The sequence below is a fragment of the Macaca thibetana genome, chromosome 12 (assembly GCF_024542745.1).
Source record: "Macaca thibetana thibetana isolate TM-01 chromosome 12, ASM2454274v1, whole genome shotgun sequence".
Lineage (NCBI taxonomy): Eukaryota > Metazoa > Chordata > Mammalia > Primates > Cercopithecidae > Macaca > Macaca thibetana.
The window spans coordinates 116466248-116487390 of NC_065589.1; the positions used below are offsets into that span (position 1 = coordinate 116466248).

General features: G+C 43.6%; 1 protein-coding gene across 4 annotated transcripts in view; it reads left to right on the plus strand.

Annotated features, from left to right (window-relative positions):
* DBI (diazepam binding inhibitor, acyl-CoA binding protein) overlaps positions 1-21143 on the plus strand; it is a 343175-nt gene that overhangs the window by 16258 nt on the left and 305774 nt on the right. The window contains exon 1 of one of the 4 annotated variants that reach the window (XM_050752740.1): positions 5601-5613. The exons of 1 other annotated variant lie outside the window; for it this stretch is intronic. The gene's annotated coding sequence lies outside the window, so the exon portion shown is untranslated. Of the gene's footprint in view, positions 1-5600; positions 5614-12935; positions 12946-15610; positions 15624-21143 lie in introns of those variants that run through there. 2 more of the 4 variants (XM_050752767.1, XM_050752737.1) reach the window with 2 other exon arrangements.

Genomic DNA, 21143 nt, shown 5'->3' on the forward strand with positions numbered 1-21143 from the left:
TTGCACCCTCATAGCTTAGCTCCCACATATCAGTGAGAACATACGATCTTTGGTTTTCCATTCCTAAGTTACTTCGCTTAGAATAATAGTTTCCAATCTCATCCAGGTCATTGTAAATGCTGTTAATTCATTCCCTTTTATGGCTGAATAGTATTCCTTTGTATGTACATATCACAGTTTCTTTATTCACTTGTTAATTGATGGGCATTTGGGTTGGTTCCACGATTTTTGCAGTTGTGACTTGTGCTGCTAAACATGTGTGTGCAAGTATCTTTTTTGAATAATGACTTCCTTTCCTCTGGGTAGACACCTGGTGGTGGGATTGGATAAAATGGTAGTTCTATTTTTAGTTCTTTAAGGAATCTCCATACTGTTTTCCATAGTGGCTGTACTAGCGTACATTCCAACCAGCAGTGTAGAAGTGTTCCCTGATAGCTGCATCCACACCAACATCTACTGTTATTTTTTATTTTTATTTTTTAATTATGGCCATTCTTGGAATAAGGTGGTATTGCATTGTTGTTTTGATTTGTATTTTCCTGATCATTAGTGATGTTGAGCATTTTTTATGTTTGTTGGCTATTTGTATATCTTCTTTTGAGAACTGTCTATTCATGTCCTTAGCCCACTTTTTGATGGGATTGTTTTTTGTTTGCTTTTCTTACTGATTTGTTTGAGTTCACTGTAGATTCTGGATATTAGTTCTTTGTCAGGTGTATAGATTGTGAAGATTTTCTACCACTCTGTGGGTTGTCTGTTTACTTTGCTGACTGTTCCCTGTGCCATGCAAAAGCTCTTAAGTTTAATTAGGTCCCAGCTATTTGTCTTTGTTTTTATGCGTTTGCTTTTGGGTTCTTGGTCATGAAATCCTTGTCTAAGCCAATGTCTTGAAGGGCTTTTCCAATGTCATCTTCTAGAATTTTTATAGTTTCAGGTCTTAGGTTTAAGTCCTTAATCCATCTTCAGTTGATATTTGTATAAGATGAGAGATGAGGATCTAGTTTCATTCTCCTACATGTGGCTAGCCTATTATCCCAGTATCATTTGTTGAAAAGGGTGTTCTTTACACACCACTTTATGTTTTTGTTTGCTTTGTGAAGATGGTGGGCTGTAAGTATTTGGGTTTATTTCTAGATTCTCTATTCTGTTCCACTGGTCTATGTACCTATTTTTATACTGGTACCATACTGTTTTGGTGACTATGGCCTTACAGTTTAGTTTGAAATCAGGTAGTGTGATGCCTCCAGATTTTTTCTCTTTGCTTAGTATTGCTTTGGATAAGTGGGCTCTTTTTTGGTTCCATATTACTTTTATAATTGCTTTTTCTAAGTCTGTGAAGAATGATCATGGCATTTTGATGGGGATTCCATTGAATTTGTAGATTGCTTTTGGCAGTATGGTCATTTTCACAATATTGATTCTGCCCATCCATAAGCATGTGTTTCCATTTGTTTGTGTCGTCTTTGATTTCTTTTGGCGTGTTTTGTAGTTTTCCTTGAGGAGGTCTTTCAAATCCTTTGTTAGGTATATTCCTAAGTTTGTTTGTTTGTTTGTTTGTTTGCAGCTATTGTTAAAGTGGTTGAGTAATTGATTGATTCTCTGCTTGGTCGCTGTTGGTGTAAGAAAGAGCTACTAATTTGTGTACATTAATCATATACCTGGAACTTTTGCTGAATTATTTATCAGTTCTAGGAGCTTTCTGGAGGAGTCCTTAGGGTTTTCAAGGGAAATAATCATATCATCAGCAAACTGGGACAATTTGACTTCCTTTTTACCAATTTGGATGCCCTTTATTTCTTTCTCTTGTCTGATTGCTCTGGCTAGGACTTCCAGTAATATGTTGAAGAGGAGTGGTGAGAGTGGGTATCCTTGTCTTGTTCCCATTCTCAGAGGGAATGCTTTCAACTTTTCCCCATTCAGTATTATGCTGGCTGTAGGTTTGTCATAGATGGCTTCTATTATGTTAAGATATGTCCCTTGTATGCCGATTTTGCTGAGGGTTTTAATCATAAAGGGATGCTGGATTTTGCTGAATGCTTTTTCTGCATGTATTGAGATGATGCAGATATTTGTTTTTAATTTTGTTTATGTGGTGCATCACATTTATTGACTTGTACATGTTAAACCATCCCTGCATCCCTGGTATGAAACCCACTTGATCCATGATGGTTTACTTTATGATATGTTGTTGGATTTGGTTAGCAAGCATTTTGTTAAGGATTTTAGCATCTATGTTCATCAAGGGTATCAGTCTGTAGTTTTCTTTTTTGTTTGTGTCCTTTCCTGGTTTGGTATTAGGCTGATGCTGGCTTCATGGAATGAATTAGGGAGAGTTCCTTCTTTTTCTATCTCGTGGAATAGTGTCAAAAGGATTGGTACCAATTCTTTGAATATCTGGTGGAAGTCTGCTGTGAATCTGTCTAACCCTGGACGTTTTTTGTAGGTAATTTTTAAATTACCATTTTAATCTCACTGCATGTTATTGATCTATTCAGGGTATCTAATTCTTCCCGATTTAAGCTAGAAGGGTTGTATTTTTCCAGAAATTTATTCATGTCTTCTAGGTTTTCTAGTTTATGTGCATAAAGGCATTCACAGTAGCCTTGAATAATCTTTTGTATTTCAGTAGTGTCAGTTGTAACATCTCCTGTTTCATTTCTTAGTGAGGTTATTTGGATTTTCTCTCTTCTTTTCTTGGTTAATCTTGCTAATGGTCTATCAATTTTATTTATCTTTTCAAAGAACCAGCTCTTTGTTTCATTTATTCTTTGTATTTTTTTTTTTCAGTTTCAATTTCATTTTTCTCCTATGATTTTGGTTATTTCCTTTCTTCTGCTGGATTTGAGTTTGGTTTGTTCTTGTTTCTGTAGTTCCTTGAGGTGTTACCATATATTGTCTGTTTCTGCTCTTTCAGACTTTTTGATGTAGGTGTTTAGGGGTATGAAATTTCCTCTTAGTGCCACCTTAGCTGTATCCTAGAAGTTTGGATAGGTTGTGTCATTCTTGTCATTCGGTTCAAAGAAATTTTTCAATTTCCATTTTTATTTCATTTTTTACCCAGTGCTCATTCAGGAGCAAGTTATTTCATTTCCATGTATTTGTGTGGTTTTGAAGGTTCATTTTGGAGTTGATTTCCAGTTTTATTATACTGTGATCTGAGAGAAAACTTGATATAATTTCAATTTTCTTAAATTTATTGCAGCTTGTTTTATGGCCTGTTATATGGTCTATCTTAGAGAAAGTTCCATGCACTGTTGAATAGAATCTGTATTCTGCAATTGTTGGATGAAATGTTCTGTATAAATCTGTTAAGTCCGTTTGTTCCAAGGTATAGTTTAAATCCATTGTTTCTTTGTTGACTTTCTGTCTTGATTACCTCTCTAGCGCTGTCAGCGTAGTATTGAAGTACCCTACTATTATTGTGTTGCTGTTTATCTCATTCTTTAGGTCTATTAGTAATTGTTTTATAAATTTGGGAGCTCCAGTGTTACGTGCCTATATGTTTAGGATTGTGAATTTTTTTGTTGAACAAGACCTTTTACCTTTATATAATATTCCTATTTTCTCTTTTAACCACTGTTGCTTTAAAGTTTGTTTCCTCTGATATAAGAATAGCTATCCCAGCTGACTTTTGGTGTCCATTTGCACTAAATGCCTTTTTCCATCCCTTCACTTTAAGTTTATCTGAGCCCTTATGTGTTAGGTGAGTCTCTTGAAGGCAGCAGAGAGTTGGTTAGGGCGTTCCTATCCATTCTGTGGTTCTGTATCTTTCAAGTGGAGCATTTAGGCCATTTATATTCAATGTTAGTATTGAAATGTGAAGAACTCTTGCATTCATCATGCTCTTTGTGGCCTGTGTACCTTGTTTTTTGTTTTTTAGTTTTTAGTTTTTGCTTTTTAACTTGTATTTTTGTCTTATAGGTCCCATGTGATTTACCCTTTAAAGAGGTTCTGTTTCGATGTATTTCCAGGATTTGTTTCAACATTTCAATCTCCTTTCAGCAGTTCTTGTAGTGGTGGCTTGGTAATGATGAATTATCTCAGTATTTGTTTGACTGAAAATGGTTGTATCTTTCTATTGTGTAGGGTGATTAGTTTCACTCGATACAAAATTCTTGGCTGATAATTGTTTTGTTTGAGGAGACTGAAGATAGGGCCCCAATCCCCTCTCACTTATAGGTTAATGCTGAGACATCTGCTGTTAATCTGATAGGTTTTCCTTTATAGGTTACCTGATGCTTCTGTCTCACAGCTCTTACAATTCTTTCCTTCATCTTAACTTTGGATAACCTGATGACAATGTACCTAGGTGAAGATCTTGTTGCAATGAATTTCCCAGGTGTTCTTTTTGCTTCTTGTATTTGCATGTGAGGTTTCTAGCAAGGCCAGGGGAGTTTTGAAGTATTCCTTGATTATTCCCCCAATATGTTTTCCAAGATTTCAGAATTATCTTCTTCCTCAGAAACACTGATTATTCTTAGGTTTGGTCATTTAACATAATCCCAGACTACTTGGAGGGTATGCTCATATTTTCTTAGTCTTTATTGGAGTGGGTTAATTCAAAGACCTTGTCTTCAAGCTCTTCATTTCTTTCTTCCACTTGTTCAGTTCTATTGCTGAGACTTTCCAGAGCATTTCACATTTCTTAAAGTGTTCCCAAAGTCTCCCGAATTTTTTATTGTTTTTTTTCTTTAAGCTATCTATTTCCTTGACTCTTTCTCCCTTCACTTTTTGTATCATTTTTTTAATAGCCTTGCATTGGGCTTTTCCTTTCTCTGGTCCCTCCCTGATTAGCTTAATAACTAACTCCTGAATTGGTTTTCAGGTAAATCAGGGATTTTTTTCTTGGTTTGGAGTCATTGCTGGTGAAGTAGTGTGAATTTGGGGGGGTATTGACAAGCCTTGTTTTGTCAAATTGTGAGGGTTGGTGTTCTGGTTCCTTCTCATTTAGGTAGGCTCTGTCAAAGGGAAGGTCTACGGCTGAAGGTTGTTGTTCAGATTTTTTTGTCCCACGGGGTGTTCCCTTGATGTAGTACTCTCCCTTTTTTTCTGTGGATGTGACCTCCTGTGAGCCGAACTGCAGTGATTGTTGCCTCTTGTCTCTCTTCTGGGTCTAACCACCCAGTGAGTCTACCTAGCTCCGGGCTAGTACTGGGGGTTGTCTGTACAAAGTCCTGTGATGTGAACCATTTATGGGTCTCTCAGCTGTGGATACCAGCGCCTCTTCCAGTGGAGGTGGCAGAGGGTGCAATGAACTCTGAGTGTCCTTGGCTTTGGTGGTTTAATGCTCTATTTTTGTGCTGGTTGGTCTCCTGCCAGGAGGTGGCACTTTTCATAAGGTATCAGCTGTAGCAGTGTGGAGGACTGGTGGTGGGTGTGGCTCTAGAAATCCTAAGATTCTATGCCCTTTGTCTTCCACTACCAGGCTGGGAAGGGAAGGACTATCAGGTGGTGGTGGTGCTAGGTGTGTGAGCTCAGACCCTCCTTGGGCGGGTCTTGCTGCAGCTGCTGCGGGGGATGGGGGTGGGATTCCCAGGTTATTGGAGTTATGTACCTAGGAGGATTATGGCTGTCTCTGCTGAGTCATGCAGGTTGTCAGGGAAGTGGGGGAAAGTCGGCAGTCACAGGCCTCACCCAGCTACCACACAAACCAAAGGGCCAGTCTCACTCCCACGGTGCACCCACCGCCAGCATCCCCAAGTCTGTTTCCAGGAAGAGGCTTTCTCTGCCTGCCAGTTGTGAAAGAAAAGGGCTTTAGTTCTTCCCCAACCTGTGAAGTCTGCAAGCTGGATTCGCGCCCTGCCAGAGTTCTGGTCAGGAGGCTTCTCACCCTGTTCAAGTTGTTACAAAGTTCAGCAGGAGAATTCCTTCTCCCTGTGGAGTTTTACCGCTTGCTACTCTGGCCACTCTCCTGATGGATCCCTGTGGTTCCAGGCAGGAGTGGGCTGCTTGGGGACCCAGCAAGCTCCCAGGGACTTTCTGTTTCTTCCTCTAACCGTGTATTTCACTTGGCTCAGCTCTCTAACTTGACTCAGCTCCAGGTAAAGTTGGAAACTTCTCTTGCAAACAGACCTTCAGCTTCTCCAGTGGGAGTGCGTGTTTGAGAGAGGAGGGTCTCTCTTTCCCACATCCACAATTGGGGCACTCACAGTATTTGGCATGTCTCTTGGGTCCTGCAGGAACAGTCTGTTTCCTTCACAGAGACTGTGGATCCTCTCAGGATTGCTGGTTTGTTCTTGCAGTTGATCTGGAGCTAAAATTCACAGTGCAAGCCTCTGCATGCAGCTCTGTCTGGAGCTGCAATCTAGTCCTGCCTCCCATCTGCCATAATCTTGAAAAAAACAAATACTGCTTTTTCCTTTTCAGTTTGGGTGCCTTTTATTTCTTTTTCTTGTCTGATTGCTCTCGCTAGTACTGTCTGTACTACGTTGAACAGAAGTGGCAAGAGTGGGCATCCCTGTCCTGTACCAGATCTTAGTGGAAAAGTTTTCAGTTTTTCACTGTTGATTATGACGTTAGCTGTGAGTTTTTCATAAATGGCTTTTATTATGTCAAGAACCTTACCTTCTACAAGTAAACAGTCAAGAGTTGTTATCAAGAAAGGATGCTGAACCTTATCAAATGCTTTCTCTGGGTCAATTGAGATGACTATGTGGTTCTTATCTTTCATTCTGTTAAAGGGATGTATCACATTGATTGATTTGCATACGTTAAATCAGCATTGCATGCCAGGGATAAATCCAACTTGGTCAGGATGTTTAATCTTTTTGACATATTGTTGAATTTGGTTTGCTAATATTTTATTGAGGATTTTTGTATCAATGCTCCATGATAGCCTATTATGCAGCCACTTAACAGGGTGCATTAGAAGAACTATAGTAGTGGTCCAGGAGTCATTTTCACAAGTTATTTTTTGATAAGAGAAGATAAAGATAAATGTGCAAGATATAATCTAAATAATAGAAAATGCTGACAAAAAACCAATACTATATATGTGAGTGATGTATGTGTCTCTATATTTACATATGAGCATAAAAAGGACACATAACACCTATCAATTTACGAACCTAGGTTACCCAGAGAAGGGCTGGGGCTGAGGATAGGGGCTGTTGTAAACAGAGGGTTGAAGAGGAGAGGGAAAGCCAAGCAAAATGGGACTGTTACTAAAAATATGTATAAAATGGTGATATGTAGGGCCGGGCATGGTGGCTCACACCTGTAATCCCAGCACCTTGGGAGGCCAAGGTGGGTGGATCACCTGAGGTCAGGAGTTTGATACCAGCCTGACCAACATGGTAAAATCCCATCTCTACTAAACTACAAAAATTAGCTGGGTGTGGTGGCATGTGCCTGTTATCCCAGCTACTTGGGAGGCTGAGCCTGGAGAATCACTTGCACCCAGGAGGCAGAGGTTGCAGTGAGCTGAGATCGCATCATTGCACTCCAGCCTGGGCAACAAGAGTGAAACTCCATCTAAAAAAATAATAATAATAATAATAATAATAAATATATATATACACACACATATATATACATATATAGTGATATGCATGTAAAATTATGAGTGTGTGTATATATATAGTAATATGCATGTAAAATTATGAGTGTATATGCAAATAAATTTGTAGTAAAAAGTCTAAAATAGAAAGGTGTAGGAGTATGCACAAGTGGAAGAGATAACTTTTGAACTGGCTGAATCACTGCAGGGTTGTGATTAATGTATTGGTTTGAATGTATTGAAACCAATCTGGTGGCAAGAACTGGAACTCTGCTCTTCACCCAGTTCTCATTATCTTGGTCATAATAGGGGAAAGATGTGGAAATCATGTTTATTATACTTGCAGGTAAAAGAAAGAAAGAGGAGATAACTTTTTATGTCTGAAAACAGAAATAAGATGTAAAACAAGCCAGAAGATTTAGACGAAAGCTATTGAGTGAACATTAATCAAGATAAAGTTCTGTCTCTAGTTTTAAATACATCCATTTACCTAAACTATTTGTGTGGGGATGATCAGTTTCTTGTGTGTAAGTTCCATTAAGTCACTGGCCTTATCTTATCTATCTTTAAACCCCGGCTATCCACTACCCAGCACAGTGCCTGGCCCATAATCTATTCTGGACGGAGCACAGAGAGGATCTGGTGGAATGGTAGGAGGTGATGAGATGGAACACAAAAGCAGCGTGTACAAAGAGAAGGAAGGACAAACCCGAGGGGCACCATGATGCCAGATTCTATGCCAGGGGTACTTTGAACTCCTGAGAACCCTGGGATGTAAGTGATATTAGATCCACTTTGCAGATGAAGAAACTAGGGGTAAAACTGGATTTGAAGCCCAGGTTTGCTCACTTCAAATTTTCTCCTAGGAAACTGGTAGGAGAGCAAGTATTATTTTAAATCATAGACACTTAGAGCTGAGAAATCCCAGGTGCCAGAAGCCAGGGTGGGCTGGGGCTCAGCGGCAGAGCTCTGGGCACACTCCAGCTGTCACCTTCAACCGCAGCAGCTTTGCATCATTCTTTTTTGCCTTGTTCTTTGTAAGATTATTTTTTCTTTGTAAGATTTCATTTGAATAAAGAATTCCCTGGCTGAAAAGAAGAAGCTTAAAATCATTATGTATATCATCCACCCTGCCTCAGTCTTCATTATAGAAATAAGAAAGATAAGGTCCAGAGAAGGGATTGATTCACATGGTCCAGCTAGGGCTGGCCCCAGAACACCACCAGACTGGATTTCTTCTGCCACCTGAGTCCCTGGCCTGGAGTTTTCCTAGAGAGGTTGTTGTCAGGGGGAAAGTTGCCACAAAGCTGCTGCCTCTCTACTCCTCAGCCAGGCTTGCCCAGTGTCTCACTCGTACAGGCCACAAGTCTGCTTTTATTGGTCATCCTCTTGGGGAGGGCCAAGAGCTTGAAGGGAGCCTCTCAGGCCTGTCAACCTTTCTTCAAGTGCATCTGTTTTGCTAGAGAACAGTGCTACCCCCAGATGCTTAAAAGCCCATTTGGGACCCCCTGATGGATGCCCGAGGCTGCCCCACACTAGGAAGCCACTGAGCTGCTTGCTTGGTTGGGTTCCGCCTGTATTTGCTTGACTCAGCAATGCTGACTCAGAGTTACCCATCCACGTTCCTTCCCAATAGGAGGCTGGCCTGAGAACCTGGCCAGGCCCCCACTCCTCAGGCCCCTCTGTCCCAACCATTGCATTGCCTCCCTGCCCTTCCAGAATTGGGCAGCCTCAGACATAAGACAGGACCAAGGTTTGGGGCAGCTGGCTTGATTTGAGGGGCCTGCTCACAGACAAGCCCCTCAATCTTTATTCCTGTCAGCCAGGAAATTCTCCAATGACTCCCTTCTTGAATGGAAGCCACTGGAGTAAAAACGTCTTCTGTAAAACAAGTAACACAGGCCAGAGGTAGTACTGTGGCCAGCAGTGAGTGCATCTGTCTGAGGCGCTGGTCAGCACATAAGACAGAGTGTGAAATGGGCAGGACTCCACAGCCCCAGGTACAGGCAGCCTGGCTTCCAGATCAGCATATTCCAGAGCAAGTTACTCCCTCTTCAGGAGCCTCAGTGTGTTTTTCACTCTTTCAAACTTTAAGACTCTTGTTAACAAGTCCATGCACTTTGTGAGCTTGAAAAAACCTCTCTATATATAAAGGTGGAGTTTTGGTGGGTTTTTGTTTGTTCACTATTTTGTGGGTCAGGATTTCAGGAAGGGCTAAATGAGGCAGCTCTACTTTGGAGGTCTCTATTGGGAGAAACCACCCCCAATATTTCAACAGTCAGCTGGATGATAAATAAAGAGAAAGAGTACAAAGAGAGGAATTTTACAGCTGGGCTGCCAGGGGTGACATCTCATATCAGTAGGACCATGATGCCCTCCTGAGCCACAAAACCAGCAAGTTTTATTAAGGATTTCAAAAGGGGAGGGGGTGCAAGAACAGGGAGTAGGTCACAAGATCACATGCTTCAAAGGGCAAAAAGGAGAACAAAGATCACATGCTTCTGAGGAAACAGGACAAGGGCAAAATCAGAAACTCCTGATAAGGGTCCAACAAATATCACAAGGCAAAGGGCAAAAGTGGAATTACTGATAAGGGTCTATGTTCAGCAGTGCATGTATTGTCTTGATAAACATCTTAAACAACAGAAAACAGGGTTTGAGAGCAGAGAACCAGTCTGACCTCAAATTTACCAGGGTGGAGATTTTTCCCCACCCTAATTAATAAGCCTGAGGGTACTGCAGGAGACCAGGGCATATCTCAGTCTTTATCTCAACTGCATAAGACAGACAATCCCAGAGCAGCCATTTATAGACCTTCCCCCAGGAATGCATTCCTTCTCCAGGGTATTAATTATTAATATTCCTTGCTAGGGAAAGAATTTAGCGATATCTTCCCTACTTCCATGCCCATTTATAGGCTCTCCGCAAGAAGAAAAATGTGGCTCTATTTTGCCCGACCCCACAGGCAGTCAGACCTTATGGTTGTCTTTCCTTGTTCCCTGAAAATAGCTTTTATTCTGTTCTTTTTCAAGGTGCACTGATTTCATATCGTTCAAACACACACGTTTTACAATCAGTTTGTACAGTAAACACAATTATCACAGTGATCCTGAGGTGATGTACATCCTCAGCTTATGAAGATAACAGGGTTAAGAGATTAAAGTAAGACAGGTGTAAGAAAGTATGAAAGTATTATTTGGGAACTGGTAAATGTCCATGAAATCTTCATAATTTATGGTCCTCTGCCATGGCTCCAGCCAGTCCCTCTGTTCAGGATCCCCGACTTCCCACAACAGGTCTCAAGTCAGGTTGCAAAAGTCAGAGGTCTGCCCAGGTTGCGGTCATCCAAAGTCTCAACTGTGTTGGATGGCCCAGCTGGCCCATTCAAAAGGCTGGTGGTTGATGCTGGCTGTCTATGATGAGCTCAGCCTGGGCTGTCACCAGAGAGCCTACTCACAGCCTCCACCTGTGGCCTGGGCTTCCTCACAGCATGGCAGTCTTGGGTCATTAGATTTCTTATATGGCAGACCACAGCTCCAAAAGCAAGTATTACAGCCTGTCAAGCTTTCCTTGGTTAAAACTCTTTCAAATGTCAACTCCACAAGATGTGAAAGGATTGAAGGCCTTAAAAACATCATGTTTGCTGTTACTAAAAAGAAAAGTCTGTGGATAAACACAAAATGAAAACCCTGTGCTACGCAGATAATGCTTAGAGTTCTAGTCACTGTGTCAACAGTTTTGTATTTGACAATTTCAGCTCCAACCTCTTTTGTTCACATCTTATTGCTGGAATCTCGTATTTGTTAGTCCTTGCTGGCTGTCCACAGGGGCTAACGGTAGAAAAGCCAACAATTCCTCAGCCCTGCCCTAGTCAGTCTTGGCAGAGGACTTGTTCTCAGCTGCTGAGGCATTTTTATTTGTCCTCTTGTATTTTAGGGCTTGAAGGCATCTGCAAGATGATCCTGGCAGTGATGGTGAGGAGGCTGCTGAGCTGGGCTTCTGTCTCCTTGGCTGTCTTTATCTGTGTGTCTGCTGCTTGGCTGGCCACCTCCCAGGGGTCCTGTGGAATAGTGGTCGTAGTTTGGACACACACATCTTGAGTCTTCCAGTTGTCTTGCTTGTTCTGCTGCCAGCTATTGTCAACCCTCTCACCATAGCTTCCCTCTTAGGAGGTCTGGGATCCTGGGGTCAGTGCCCACTGGGTGTCTACATGTTGGGAGGTAGGGACAGCTACCCAAAGAGAAGCAGGAAGGCATTATTGCAGCTGACCTCCTGGTGCACACCCCCATTCCCCCTTGCTTTTCTCATTCTCATCTTTCTGGTTGTTCCGTTAGTGTGATGTGAGGAGTCCTTTCACCACAGTTATGTGCATTTTACCTGCTGCTACCAGGAAACTCCCCACCTGGGCCTGTCACCTGCCCCTTGGCAATACCCAACCTCTCAGACCCTCCTGCATGGTCAATGGATGTCCTTAGCACTTTTTCCTATTAGCCAGGATATAGATGCATCTTGCTTATGAAATCCCATTGTTCCCACCTAGGGCCATGTTCCTGGGTCCTACCTTTTCTTGTGATGACCTTCTAGTCTCTGCTGGCCACTGTGGTGATATGTGTCTCCTGTCTGGGAGCTGACTTGGCCTGGTAGACTTCTGGACTTCAGCCTCTTGGCTCATGGTGGCATTGATGGTAGCAGCCTGTGACAACAGTGCTTCCAGGTGTGAAGTATTTAGGGAATCAGACAGCAGTGGAGCCACACAATGCTTTCTGGGATTCACACTCCTTCTTGCTACCAAACTTCTTTCTCGGCCTCAATCTCTTCATCTATCAAATAGGGGCCCTGGACTAGAGCACCTCCTAGGTTATGGCCCAATGATGCTATAAAGTGAGCTTATCAGGTTTAAAGCCTCTGTCCAGGTAGGATTGACCAAAGGGCAGATGCACTAGCCACCTCCTCACCATTCCCAACTCCTTGGTCAGCCTAATCCAGTCTGCAGACACAGCCTTCTCTGGTACAAGCTTGGCTGTTCCAGGAGTGTGGTGATCCACAACATATACCAAGACTCAACCATTACAGCTTTGCATATCATGCCCAGAACTAGACCCAGAAACCTACAGCCAGTCTTCCCTGCCCTCAGTGGATGGTGGCATTTCTCTAAAGGGCACAGTTGGCCGAAGGTTCCTCCATGGACCTGCACAGGCAAAAGATATCCACAAGGGGTGCTGGAGGAGCAGAGAGACATAGGAACCCTGCAAGGTGACTGCAGCTCACACCCTGTATGCATAGGGAATACCCTTTTGGAAAGCTTTGCTTGAGGTGGGCAAATGCAGGAATGGGCAAAAACAGGAACTTAGAGAAAGCTATGCTGATGTGACAGCATTAGCATTTGCAGACTGGGCCCACACTGGGTTACATGAGTAACGCCAAAGCCCCATCCGGGACCGTGGGGGTCACTGTTAAAGGGGCAGATGTTGAGTGTGATATAGAATGCTGGATGAGAACAGAATCCATCAGAGTGTGGGAATTAGGGGGCAAAGCAAGAGCTCTAGCTTTAACTGTCTTGGAGTGAAAAGGGAGGGAAAAAAGCAAGCAGAGAAAATATTCCTTCCTGCTCTGGAAAGGACAGTGGCAGGGAAATGGCCCTGCACTCAAAGAAAAACCTAAGAAAAGGAAGAACTCAGGGAAGCCCAAGGCATTGGAAACTGCAGGAGTTGGTGTGGCTGCTGAAGGGCTGGCAGGATTTCCATTAACAGTGCATTTTACATAAGAGTTTACCAATAGAGTTTTCTGTGATGATGGAAATGTCCCACGTCTGTGCTGTGTAATACAGTAGTCTCAGCCACATGTAGCTACTGAGCACTTAAAATTTGGCCAGTGCAACTGCTAAACTGAAATTTTATTTTTACTTAATTTTAATTGACTTAAATCTACATATCTACATTGGCTAGTGGCTACCATAGTGGACAGCACAGAAATAATGGATTTGTTTCAAAGATATAAAACAATATCTCTTGTATTGAAAAGAGGTGTTCAAATGAAAACTCGTACATGGGTGTTCATAGCAGCACTATTCATAACATCCAAAAGGTGGAAACAACTCAGTGGCCATCAACAAATGAGAGGATAAGCAATGTAATATGTCCACCCAATGGAGTATTATTCAGCCGTAAAAAAGGAACAAGTACTAACGACAACATGAATGACCCTTGAGCACATTATGCCAAGTGAAAGAAGCCAAACACAAAAGGCCACATATTATATAATTCTATTTATATGAAATGTCCAGAATAGGTGAATCCAAACAGACAGAAAGTAGAATAGTGGTTGCCTGGGGCTGGGGAGGAAGAATTGGGGAATGACTGCCCATGAGTAGGGTGCTTTCATTTGGGGATGGTGAAAACATCTTGGGACTGAATAGAGGCAAGGCCACACAACATTGTAAGTGTACTAAATGTCACTAATGGGTAAATTTTATGCTGTGTGCATTTTACCGCAATAAAACAAAACAAAATGAAAACAAAGAAACAAATATTATCTCTCTTTACAGGGTCTCCCTCTGCCACCCAGGCTGCTGGAGTGCAGTGGTGTGAACATGGCTCACTGTATCCTTCATCTCCCAGACTCCAGCAATCCTCCCACCTCCCTGAGTACCTGGGACCACAGGCACGAAAATCCACACCTGGCTGGACTTAAAAGAAAAAAAAAAAATTGTACAGATGGGGTGTTGCTATATTGCCCAGGTTCTCAGTGGAATTTTGTCCCCAAGCCATGTTTGGCTTTTTGCCATTTTTCCCCATCCTCAAGGACAGAGGATATCACTCAGAGGTGAAGCTGAGCTGCTATCTCCAGTGAGACTGGGAAGTGCTTGGTGAGAGGCATACAGTGATGGGAGTGGAACAAGTCCCCCAGGTAAGGCCTTCCTAGTCCTCCCAGGAACATTGTAGGTAGCCATGGACAGACTGGCAGCTTGGCCCCACCTGAGAGTTCGAGACACACCCCTCCCCTGGGCATGGGGAGAGTGTGGGCACTCCTGTGCTCTGATGGAGGGCACTGTGGTGAGATGATTAACAGCCCTCCAGCCCTGCCCCCATAGAGGGAGAGTGCATGCCTATTAATCAGTGGTAAGTGCTCTTTGCTCAGACATCTATTCTCGTGGAGTGGGCCCCAGTGTTCATCGAGGATGCTGCGTGGAGCTCCTAACCTTTTCCCAGCAGTCTGCTGGGAATCCCGCCTCCCTTCACTCCCAAGGTGCTGGCCAAAAGGACAGGTGCCATCTTCAGCACGGGACGCCACTCAAGAAGTGGTGTGATTCAGAGATGACCCAAATGAGAGCACACTCCTAGCCCCCAAAATCAATATTCACTGTTGGGACCACCACAGGAGAGACCTCTCCCCACCTGCCAAAGAAAATCATTTGTGAAGTCATGTGGCCAAAAGAGAAAACTAGGACATACGAGAAAGGGGAAACGTGGTCTGAGGAGGAAGCACAGAACTCAGAGGTGGATCAGATCCCAGGTTTTGTCTTCCATTCTGCTACCAAACCCTGCGTTCCCAGACTGTCTTGCCACCTGTGTAAGTCTCCGAGTCTGTCAGTGTGGCTAGTGAGGCAGTAGTGCTGCACTCACAAGACTTACAAGAGGAAGGGTTTCAAGTCAGACAGCGCTGAGTGCAAATTTCAGCTCTGCCACTTGCTAGCTCTGCAGCCTTTGATAGGTCACTCGATCTCCCTAAGATTGTTTCCACATCTGTGAAATGGGTAGAAGAAAACCTACTTGACAGGACTGTCATGAATATCAAGCGACATAATGGCCTGTGAAAGCTTCAGCACATTCATGGCCCTTAGTAAGACATGCTCAAGTAATTACACCTAAGATTAGAATTGTGTATACTGTCAAATAACTCTAGATGGAAAAGCTGTTTCAACATACGTGGCCTATTTCACCAGGGTGAAGTGGTGGAAAGAGGACTGGGAGGAGAATCAGAAGACGGGAATGAGTCCTGGTTCTGTGGCTGGCTGCCTTTCACTGCTTTTTAAAATCCTGTGCCCCTTCTTGGGTTTGTAAAATAGATTCAGACTGTTCAAATGGGCCCTAGCGAACATCACACACTGGGGCCTGTCGGGGGGTGGGTGCTGGGGGTGGGATAGCATTAGGACAAATACCTAATGTAAACGATGAGTTAATGGGTGCAGCAAACCAACATGGCACATGTATACCTATGTAACAAACCTGCACGTTGTGCTCAAGTACCCCAAAACTTAAAGTATAATAAAAAAATGAAAATAAATAAACAAATATGAAAATCACTATTGTTAAAAATCTCAAAAAAAAAAGAAAAAAAAAATGGACCCCAGCAATCCAGGAAAGTCTTTCGGTGGGCCCTGGGGGGTGCTCTGCTAATTGTCTGGAATGTGGGTCCACCCCTCTCTGGCTGACCTCACCTGCCCCAACTTTCTGTCTGCCTGGGCTCCGCAGCTCTCCTCCCCACCCCTTGCTCAGATGTCCCACCTTGGATGCATGTCTGTGGGTGCGCCCCCAGCTCCCTCTCTTGGGATCCTATGGGACTTGACTTCTGGCTTCATCAGCTCAGTTACGGGAGGGAAGCTGTCTCCTTTCCCACACCCCATCCTGCAGGACTGGACCAGGGAGGCAAACACCCAGCTTGTCCACAGCTATCCTTTGGATGTTTGTGTCCCCTGCAAAATTCATGTTGAAACTTAATCCTCAATGCAACAGTCTTAAAGGGTGGAACCTTCAGAAAGTGATTATGCCATGAGGGATGGGATTAACATCTTATAAATGGCTGGAGGAAACTAGCTAGACCCCTTTTCATCTTTCTTTTCCTTCTGTCATGTAAGGACACAGCATTCGTCCCCTCCGGAGGATGCAGCCAAAAGGTACCATCCTGGAAGCAGAGAGCAGCCCTCACCACACACCAGACCTGCTGGAACCTTGATCTTGAACTTCCAGCCACCAGTAAGAAATAAATTTCTGTTCTTTGTAAATTACCTACTCTTAGGTATTTTGTTATAGCAGTAGGAACAGACTAAGGCATCCACGCCAAAATAAGGATGAGTCACTTTCACCACCCATAAAATAAGGATGTGGAGTCAGATGCTCTTGAAAGTTCCCTTCAGCTTTCACATTTTGTGGTCCTAACTTTACCTATTGGTGTATACAGGACTTTTGTTGTTCTTCTTCTGTAAAATGCAACCTGTGAATGCAACCAAGAGACAGTGGCTCTAAAGGTATGAGTTGCACTGGGGGACCTGAAACCCCAGATTAATTAAATCTTCTCCAAGTGTCTCCCATTTATCTTACCCCCATTACCCTTTCGGCTTGTCACTTGTGAGAACATTGAGCCACAGAACTGAAGCAAGATGATCCCTGCCCAAGGCATCAGCTGGCTGCTCCACCCTGGGGTGGGGGTGGGGGTACTGCTAGGAGTTGGGGGAAGCAGGGGCCAGGGCTGGAGATGCTCAGAGCCGAGACCCTTCTAAAGCAGCCTCCTAAGGGTAGAAAGTGAGACATTGCCAGTGAGCCTTCCCTAAAGGCACCATCTGGCTGCCCCATCCCAGGTGTCAGAGCCCCTGAGGTGTATTCTACAGCATGAACAGCTTTAGCTGCACTCTCCATCCAGTGGCCGCTAGCCATGAGTGGTTATTAAATTTCAGTGATTAAAACTGAATTCAATTTTAAATTCAGCTCCTCAGTAAAATTAGCCCCCTTTCAAGGATTCAGTAGCCAGCTGTGGCTATTGGCTATCACAACAGATAGCACTAACGGGGAACATTCCCTTCATCACATTGGAATGTGTATGGCACTGCTCAGAGCATAGGAAAGGAAGCAACAAGTTTCCCTGGCCTGAGAAAGTGCTGAAGATGGAGGTAACAAGATACCCTGAGGTCATACCTCAGTTCACTCTAAAGATGTGCTAGCAATGTCCTAAACCTCCTGTTGGACTCCGGTGGGCAGAGGGCTTAGGTTGTTCTATTAAAGGGGGAGCTGTCATAAATGTCTATATCAACTTGGGATGGTCCCTGAAGCCTCAGGCAGTCTCCTCTCTCATGGAGCTCTCCATAGGATAGAAGTGGGGGACTGGTGGGAGACGGCAACTTGCGTTTTTTTGTTTTTGTTTTTGTTTTTTTAACATTATCTGCATGCCAGGAGTTCTGCTAGACGTTTCACGTGTGTTTATTTAATCCTTACAACCAATCAGTGAGATCAGGTAAGTTGCAATCCTCCCTAATGGCTCCTTGAGATCAGGGACTGCTGAGTTAATATTTGCCAAGCTCTTAGAACAGGGCCTGCAACACCGTGAAGTGCCATACAAGTGTTTGTGAAGAAATAATCCACAGAATTCAGCTTTTGATGTTCCAAACAAGTTAGTGGTAGAGCAGGGGATAAAATCTAGCCCATGTCTGCTCTCCAGGCTCTTTCTGTTACACCATTGGCTTGGGAGCCTGACAAAGACGACCTCGGTTGTTTTTTGGACATCTTGTCCTATTCTCTCTTCCTAATAGCATTCCGACTTTCTTTTGGGAAGCCACTATTTGTTACTTTGGATAGTGCTGGAAAGCTATAAACTGTGGTGCCCTGCCCTGTCCTGACCAAGAGACAGGACTTAAGCCAGTGAGACTGTCTTCTAGGACTTTGAATCCTGAGCCCAAAGACACAGCGTCGGAAAGCCTCTTGGGAGCTCCCTTGCCCCAGCATCAGTGCCTGGCAGAGAGTTGTGCAGGTTCTGCTGCGAGGATCCCCAGAGCTGGCCTGGCATACGCTCTGTTTTTAGCCTGGTTCTCCAGCTTTCTGCAAGTCTTTGAGCTGCCTGATAGCCTTCATTTGATTCCCTTTTTGATAGAATGGCAAGAATTGTTTGCTTTGGCTTACAATCAAAGAAGCTTGACTGACCCTCCTTGAAAGGAACACGAAGTCACAGCCCTGAAAAAGAATCACTGGGAGGAACATGGCGATGAAAGAAATTAGAGTGGAAAAGAGACTTGGGTCTCAACAGCCATTTTTCTATCCCTGAATGATCCCAAATGATTCTTCATGGAGAAGTAGAGGTGTTGAAGAGTGATGTGATAAATAGGGCAATTGACCCTAATTCTTCACCCTCCCTGTGTCCACATTCTTTGTCATGTGATTTTGCAATTCCTCCCACTAGAGGTGAAGTATATTTCTCCACTTGTTCAATTTGGCCATGTGACTCTCTTCTCCAAAGACACACTGGTGAACATGATACAGGCAGAGGTTTGAAATGTGCTGGTATATTCAAGCTGGCCCTCTTGTGCTCCTGAAGCTGCAATGAGAATGGCATGCCCAAGACCTGTGGAGCAGATCTGGACCCAACAGAATCCTAGAATCACCTGTGGAGCCCAACTAAGCTCAGCAGAACTCAGCTAACCTACAAATAAAAGAGTGAAAGTAAATGCTTATTTTTTTTAAGTCACTGAGTTTTGGAGTTGTTTGTTATGCAGCATTATTATTGCAATAGCTAGCCGATACAGGCAGACTATAAATCAATGTGCTGAAGTGCTGTGATAAACAGTAGCATAATTATAAATAATAATTACAATTCCCTTTTATTAAGCCTGTTTCAGGTACTGGGTGTTCACTTTGCATGTGCCATTTCATCTATCCATCACAAATAACACTGAGTTGGTGCTATTATTTCCATCTTATAGACAAAGACCCTGAGGCTCAGACTGGATGAGTGACTGATCAGCCTTATACAATAGCAGGTGGCAGGGCTGAGCTTCAAAGCCAGGTGTGTCTATCTCTGCTTACTGTGGTTTTAATCCCTCCCCACTCCCCACCCCACTCCACTGCTTCCCATGGCTCTGCCAGTGGGTTTAGATGCCTCTACACAGTTCAGCCCAAGCATGATATATATAATGTTAGGCCCAGGAATTTTATCTCAGAAACTAGTAGAAGGCAACACAAGTGTTTAGGATTGTGCTCCATTTCTCACTAAGAATTTGTAGCCAATTGTTTAATAATAGGAAAAGACCCTGAGTCTCATTTTCTACATTTTGTCTACATTCATGATTAAAAGACACAATCTTCCTATTTTCTCTCTTCATCCCTCATACCAGCATATTGAAAAGTACTGCTGGTTTCCTTACCTACTAAATATCTTGTCAATTTGCCAGTTTCTCTCCATAATTTCATCATCTCTTTTCTGGATTATGCAATCACCTCCTTCTGGGTCTTCCACTTCCAGTCTGGTGCTCTCCAATCCATTTTCCTCTCTGCAGCCAGCATGATCTTTCAAAAATGCACCCCTGGACAGCTCCTCCCTCTGCTTAAAGTGCTTTAATGACGTCTCATTACTTTTCTAATCATAACAAATGACCTGCATATGGCCTGCAAGCCCCTGTGTGCCCTGGCCCTGCCAGCCTTTCAAGCATCTTCTCTAACATGTTCTCTCTTCCTTGCTGTTTTCCAGGTACTCTACATGTTCTACTCTTCCTCAAATATTCCACACTCTCATGTTTTCTTAGACCACAGGGCCTTTGCGTATGCTGTTCCTCTTACTGGGACACTCTTCCCACACCCAGCCCTTTTACCTATTGATAGTTAACTCTCACTCATCCTTCATATTGCCCTGTGATCATCACTTCCCCTAACGAGCAACCCCTCCCCAGACTAGGTTAGATTTTGTTACCACATGCTCTTCAAAACCTATGTTCTCCTCCTGTGTAGACCTTGTGGTAGCTGCTATTTATGCACTTACTGCACAATTACTGGATTGTGGTACCTCTTTCCAACTGGGCCATTTGGAGGAGTAGGTGAGGGACCATCCTAGGCATCACTCCCCACTACTTCCAGCCCTGGCACACTGCCAAGCACTTAAATGTGCCTATTAAGTAGCTTATGGAAGGAAGGAAGGAAGGAAGGAAGGAAGGAAGGAAGGAAGGAAGGAAGGAAGGATCAATGCTACCCTTCCATCTTCACCACCCCCAAACCTGTTTCCTGTGCAGTCACCTCCACCTCAGCCAACAGCAAATCCATTGTGTTGGTTCTCAAGCCAAAAATCCTGGGGTCATTCCTAACTCCTTTCTTTTTCTCACTCTGTATCTGCGTCTAGCAGCAAATTCCATCAGCTCTCTCTTTACCACACACCTAGCATCCGAGTGCTTCTCACATCTATCACTGCCCATCCTGGTATCACTTGGATCACTGAAGTAACCTCCTAACTGCTCTTGCTTCTCTGCTGTCTCTTCTCAACAGAGCATCCAGAACAACCTTGTGAAAGCATTAGTCAAATAATGTCTCTCCCTGCTCACACCCTCTCATGGCTGCCAACTCAGCATAAAAGCCAAGTCCATTTCCAGCCTCCTTGCCATCTGGCCCCTTCCTGTTACTGGGACACTCTTCCCACATCCACCCCTTTCCCCTATTAATAGTTAACTCCCACTCATCCTTCATCCTTCATACTGCCCTATGATCATCACTTCCCTAACGAGCAACCCCCACCTCAGACTAGGTTAGATTTTCGTATCACGTACCCTTCAAAACCCATATTCATCTGCTATTGCTCTCCCCTCACTCACTCCTGTGTTGGCTGCTGACCTCCTCACTGTGCCACAAACATCCTGGACATGCCCAACCGCAGGATCTTTGCACTTGCCCTTGTATATATC